This window comes from Herpailurus yagouaroundi, unplaced genomic scaffold, assembly GCF_014898765.1.
Source record: "Herpailurus yagouaroundi ecotype Mexico unplaced genomic scaffold, PumYag 159, whole genome shotgun sequence".
Classification (NCBI taxonomy): domain Eukaryota; kingdom Metazoa; phylum Chordata; class Mammalia; order Carnivora; family Felidae; genus Herpailurus; species Herpailurus yagouaroundi.
The window spans coordinates 65881996-65887995 of NW_024412400.1; the positions used below are offsets into that span (position 1 = coordinate 65881996).

Sequence of the window (6000 nt, forward strand, 5' to 3'; positions counted from 1 at the left end):
AGTTTATCAGTTTTATTAATTCTTTCAAAGAATCAGCCCTTAGTTTCATTGATCTCTACTAGGTTGTTTCTATATCATTTATTTCTGCTCTAATCTTTATTATTTCCTTTCTCTGTTGGCTTTAGGCCTTCTTTGCTGTTGCTTTTCTAGCTCCATTAGGTGTAAGGTTAGGTTGTGTATTTGAGACTTTTCTTGTTTCTTGAGGTAGGCCTGTATTGTATATACTTCCCTCATACGACTGCCTTTGCTGCATCCCAAAGGTTTTGGACTGTCGTGTTTTCATTTTTATTTGCTTCCATGTACTTTTTTATTTCTTCTTTAATTTCCTGGTTAACCCATTCATTCTTTAGTAGGATGTTCTTTAACCCCTGTAATTGAGGGCTTTCCAAATTTTTCTTGTGGTTGACTTCAAATTTCATAGCACTGTGATCTGAAAATATGCATAGTATGATCTCAGTCTTTTTGTACTTGTTGAGGGCTGATTTGTGACCCTGTATGTGATCTATTCTAGAGAATGTCCCATGTGTACCCAAAACGAATATGTATTCCATTGCTTTAGGATGAAATAGCCTAAATGTATCTGTTAAGTCCATTTTGTCCAGTGTGTCATTCCAAGCCAGTGTTTCCTTGTTGATTTTCTGCTTAGATGTTCTGTCCATTGTTGTAACTGGGGTTTTAAAGTCCCATACTATTATTGTATTATTTCCAAAGAATTTCTTTGTTATTAATTGATTTATATATTTAGGTGCTTCCAAGTGGGGGCATAAATATTTACAATCGTTAGGTCTTCTTGATGGATAGACCCCTTAATTATGATGTAATGCCTTTCCTCATCTCTTGTTACAGTCTTTGGTTTAAATTTTAGTTTGATATAAGTATGGCTACTCTGGCTTTCTTTTGACCTCCATTACTATGATACATGGTTCTCCATCCCTTCACTTTGAATCTGCATGTGTCTTTGGGTCTAAAATGAGTCTCTTGTAGGCAGCATATAGATTTTTTTTTTTTAATCCATTCTGATACCATATGTCTTTTAATTGGAGCATTTAGTCCATTAACATTAGGAGTGATTATTGACAGATATGAATTTAGTGCCTTTGTGTTACCATAAAATTGGTGTTTTTTGTGATGTTCTCTGTTCCTTTCTAGTCTTTGTTGCTTTTAGTTCTTTTTTCCCCAAAGAATCCCTTTGATATTTCCTGCAGGGCTGGTTTAGTGGTCACAAACTCCTTTATTTTTTTGGGGGTGGGGGCTCTTTATCTCTTTATTCTGAATAATAGCCTTGCTGTCTGAAGTATTCTTGGCTGCATATTTTTCCCATTTAGGACATTGAATATATCTTGCCACTCCCTCTGGCCTGCCCAGTTTCTGTGACAGATATGCTGCAAACCTGATCTGTCTTCCCTTGTAGGTTAAGGATGTTTTTTCCATGTATAAACTAAAAAAAAAAATAAATTAAAAAAAAATTGCCTTTTCCATATCCCAAGGCCCAGGGTGGGGGGGAAGGTGCAGAAAATAAACAAGAAAAAAAACAAAGGAGGCTATATCCCTTTTCCCCTAGAGCTGAAGCTTTGTAGCACTCTATGATCTGCGGACTTGGTGTGTGGGAGGGGTTTGTGCCAGTCTTCTGGGGGTGGGGCCTGCTGTGCTGACTCTCAGGTGGCTTGCCCTAGTGGTGTAAGCGGCCCTGGCCTCCACTTGGTGGCACTGATTTGCTCACTGAAGTCTGTCAGTCCTGATAGGCGGGGTGAAAATGGAGTTGCCCTGCTCTCTCATCCCCAGAGCAGGGAGCTCAAGCCTGCCACTCTTCATGAAGCCCTCACAGAACAATCTCCTGTCTCGTGTCCCGGTTTCCACCAGATCCCCGCCTTCACCCTGCCTGCCTTTGAGCTGTCCACCTGCCAGGCAGCACAGCATGTCTGTATTTTATCTCAGGTACATAGGTAGGTTTCAGAGCTCCAAATTTTGGAGACCAATGCTGATCCTTTGGGGGAGGGTTTCACTTCGCTGTGGCTAGGTCCAGCTTGTTCCAGAAATCAGTTGCACCACTGCGCAGCAGTTTGGAGTTTATGATAAAGCGCAGCTGAAAGCTGGTACCAAGGCTTGCTGCCCTCAGTTAGCATTCTTGTTCCAGTGTTAGTGAACAGGTCAGCTCAGTGGCACCTCCTGGGTCTTTTGTTCCCAGAGAGGCCATGCCACCTTTCCCAAATGCACTCCAGGCAGGGGAACTGCTTCTCCCTGTGCTACTCGGAATCCTCAGAGCACGTTGCCCACTTCCAGGTCTCTGACCTCCTTTCCTACTGGAACATGGCTAAATTTGCCAGGTGCAACACTGGCGATGGTGCAGACATCCAAAACTTCAGGCTCTTTGTTCTACTGTTTATGAAAACTAGGGGTATTCAGCCCCTCTCCTTTTCCCAGTCATTGGTTTTGGGGAAGAGTGTTTCTTGTGAGATTCCCTATGTGCACTTTCACTCTTCTTTCTCTTTCTTTTTCTCTTGCTCTTCTCTCTGTGATCAGGCCTCCTCCCCATTGCAGTTCCCGCAGCTCTTCTCTCTCCACCCAGTTCAACTCTCTACAGCTTCTACCTTTCTTAATGTGGCATTTTTTTTCTCCTCCAGTTGTACATGTTTGCTCTCTGCCCTCAGATTGATTTCTTGGGTGTTCACAGTGATTTGATGTTTATTTAGCTGTTTTTGAGGGACAAGACAAGACTAGTGTCTCCCTACTTCTTGCCATCTTAATCGAAAGCCTCCATTACTACTTTCTAATCTTGAACTTCGCAGATTTGTTTTCAGAACTAGTCTTAGGTACATGTGGATTTGGGGCTCATTATTATGGTGAGTAAATCATGAAATGTTTTTAGAATTATGTTAGTATGTTATTAAAAATTAGTTTTTGTTATGGTATAATTTTGGAGATTTAGAAGAATAAGGTTTTTTTGGGGAGGGGTTTCTTACTTTTACTGATAATTATTTTTTTAAAAAATCTGGTATATGGTGATGCAATATTTTATTTATTCTGTTAATAACTAATACTTGAGAACGTTTGTAATATTAATGGAAATTAATCTAAGAGAAGTTCAACTTGTTTCTTACATTTCAACATTGGGTATTAAGAGAATCAAAATAATTATGGTCAAAATTAATACATCAAAAACATAATACCTGCTTGGTGTTGGTCTACGTACAATTAACTTTTTTGGCATAAAGTTCTTTGGCTGCAAGAAAGAACATTTGGTTTACTTTACTAATAGGAATATCTTTCTTTTTTTTTTTTAATGTTTATTTTGAGAGTGAGAGAGAGAGTAAGCAGGGGATGAGCAGAGAGAGAGGGAGACAGAGAATCGTAAGTAGGCTCCACACTCTGTCAGCGTAGAGCCAATTACAGGGCTTGAACTCACAAACCATGAGATGATGACCTGAGCCAAAACCAAGAGTTGGAAGCTTAACCGACTGAGCCACCTAGGTGCTCCATGGAATATATCTTAATGCTGGGATAGTCTTTTCTTGGTATTTCTTCTGCCCTTGGTTTTTAGCATAGTTATCTGTGATTGTATGAATGGAGTTGAGTGGAAAGATACTTCTCATGTTTATTCCAAGTAAGTGTACATAACCAATTACTATAGGAATAAAGAGGTAGATGGGCAGTGCAACTGCACAATATTTTTGAGGCCAGTAGGTTAGTAAGTCTAAGGAGTTTAGCCAACATTCGGGAATAAAATCCCATATAATATATAGTATGAAGCCAAATTGGGAGCTTAAAAAAGAACAAAGCCACAGATCGCTTTTTCTGGCAATAGCGATGGTGAATTTTCCACCATTTTCCCTGTGGCTTTAACCACTCTCAGTGCCCAGTCCCCTGTGCAAGCGCTGGTCTGCAAGGCTCAGGGGGGCAAGAAAGGAAAAACTGAGGGAAAGGCCAGGTTGCAACAGCACCCCTAGAGTAAAAATTTTTAATATTTGGAAGAGAGAATGGGAACTATTAATAAGAAAAGGAGAGTAATAGGAAAAAAAACTTGGGAATATTGAAAACAAGTTTCCCCTATTTAGAGTTTTTGTCTGTGATTTGCCCTATTTACCTTCCTCTATGGAGAGAGAACTAAAAGAAGTACTTCATCTTTACATCTTAGTAAACAGCTATATTGTCTTCTCAGCCACCAGAACTACATAGATGTTTACCCTTTCAGCCATTCTGAACCCAGAGCCTTCTAGAAATGTGAAAGACCTCATATCTACCCTCAACAAATCAGAAGTAATTGAATATGAAATATGAAGCCATCTGCTCTCTTCAGTTCATATGGGGTTATTATATACTTAATAACAGTTCAGATAGCAACAGGAAAGACCGAGAGTCTCTTTTCTTTGTTAGCAACTGCTTAGGGATTTAAATTTCAGGGGCTTTTATTATTAAAAAAGCATTTCATCAAAATTAAACACACTTGGAGTTGAGTTTCTTTATATATACATTATACATTATGCATCTAAAAATTTTATTCAATGAGTAAATTAAAGTTTACCAGTATTTAGTTTTATATTCATATTATGAGTTTTACTAACTTAAATTGAACAGTAATATTTGCACATAACGAAACATTAAATAGAGGAAAGTGTAAAACATATGCACCTGTCCCACTATTTTCAGCAGTGCCACTTTTGATACTTTCATCCCTCTTTCCAGAAAGACAAGTGTAGACACATGCATTTCTTGTTAAATGTATTCCTAGGTAATTTTCTCTTTGTAATTCTATTCATAAATGAGATATTTTAGCTAAGTTGTTTTCTAGTTTTATATGCAGGTTAATCTTTGATATGTATGTTAGTTTTGTAACCACTTTTATTAAATTAATTCTCTTACTGTTTCTAATTGTGTCCCACCTAATTCCATTGTATTTTTCAGCATTTAATTTTTAAAAAAATGTCATAGGCTGACCAATTTAGCATGAGCATTGATGAATTACTTTGTGTTTTGAAATCAAAACATCGTGAAGGAAAATATATTTGTGTCAAAACATCCTTTTTCTGAATTTGTCTCTGTATCTAGGACATAAAAGGCTTCTATCAAATAGCTCTTAATATACATTTGTTGATTGAATGAAAACCAATTTGAAATGAAACTAAAAATGGAAATGAAATGAGAACAAAATCAAGTTTATAAAACTAAAGTGACAGCTGTGCTTAGTTTATGGTGTAATATGTACAGCAGTGTAGGAAATGTGATCCCTCTACTATAAGATGTAGGAAATCTTAATAATGCAGAGCCTTGCAGGTGTATGTGAATGAGGATGGGGGAGACTCGGGGATAGGCAGAGCTTGAATCACAGTCCCGACTGCTTTGTTTCCCATGGGTTGTCAAGATATTTTACTATTCAGAGTTATTTTGCAAATGATTATCTAGATAATTAACAGGAACCAATTGAAAAGTATTAGAACTTGTAACAGTTTAGTTTAAGTAACCAAATAAAAAATAAATACACACATATCAATAGTTTTCTCTATGCTGGCAGTAACCTACTAGAAAGTGTGGGAAATGGAGACCCCACTTCCCAGTAAAGCTTGGTGTGTAGATTTAGGAAATTTTAGTATAAATCTAGGAATAGCCTTATAAGAAATGAATGAAACCTATGTTAAGAAAACGATATACTTTACAGAGAAATCCATTATGTTCTTGAAAGAGAATGCTGGCTGGCATAAAGATGTCAATTCATTATAGTTTTTATAAAATCCTACAGGAAATTTCTGGATTTTGACAGAATGATTCCAAAGATAATTTTTAAAGAAAAAGCAACAACAAGAAAAGTAGAGAACAGGGGTTCCTGGGTGGCTCAGTTGGTTAAGCATCTAACTTCTGCTCAGGTCAAGATCTCACTGTTTGTGAGTTTGAGTCCTGAATTGGTGAGCTCAAGCCCTGCTTTGGGTGAGACCGGCCCCTCCCTCCCTCTCTCCCTCCCTCTCCCTCCCTCCCTCCTCATCCCCCTCTCCCTCTCCCTCTCCCTCTCCC

The 6000-nt window shown here is 38.1% G+C and overlaps 1 protein-coding gene and 1 pseudogene across 6 annotated transcripts in view; one reads left to right on the forward strand and one right to left on the reverse strand.

The window, feature by feature from the left end:
* ECT2 (epithelial cell transforming 2) overlaps positions 1-6000 on the forward strand; it is a 122575-nt gene that overhangs the window by 108552 nt on the left and 8023 nt on the right. The gene's annotated exons all lie outside the window — the stretch shown is intronic.
* Positions 3432-3823, reverse strand: LOC121034002 (phosphatidylinositol N-acetylglucosaminyltransferase subunit P-like; annotated as a pseudogene).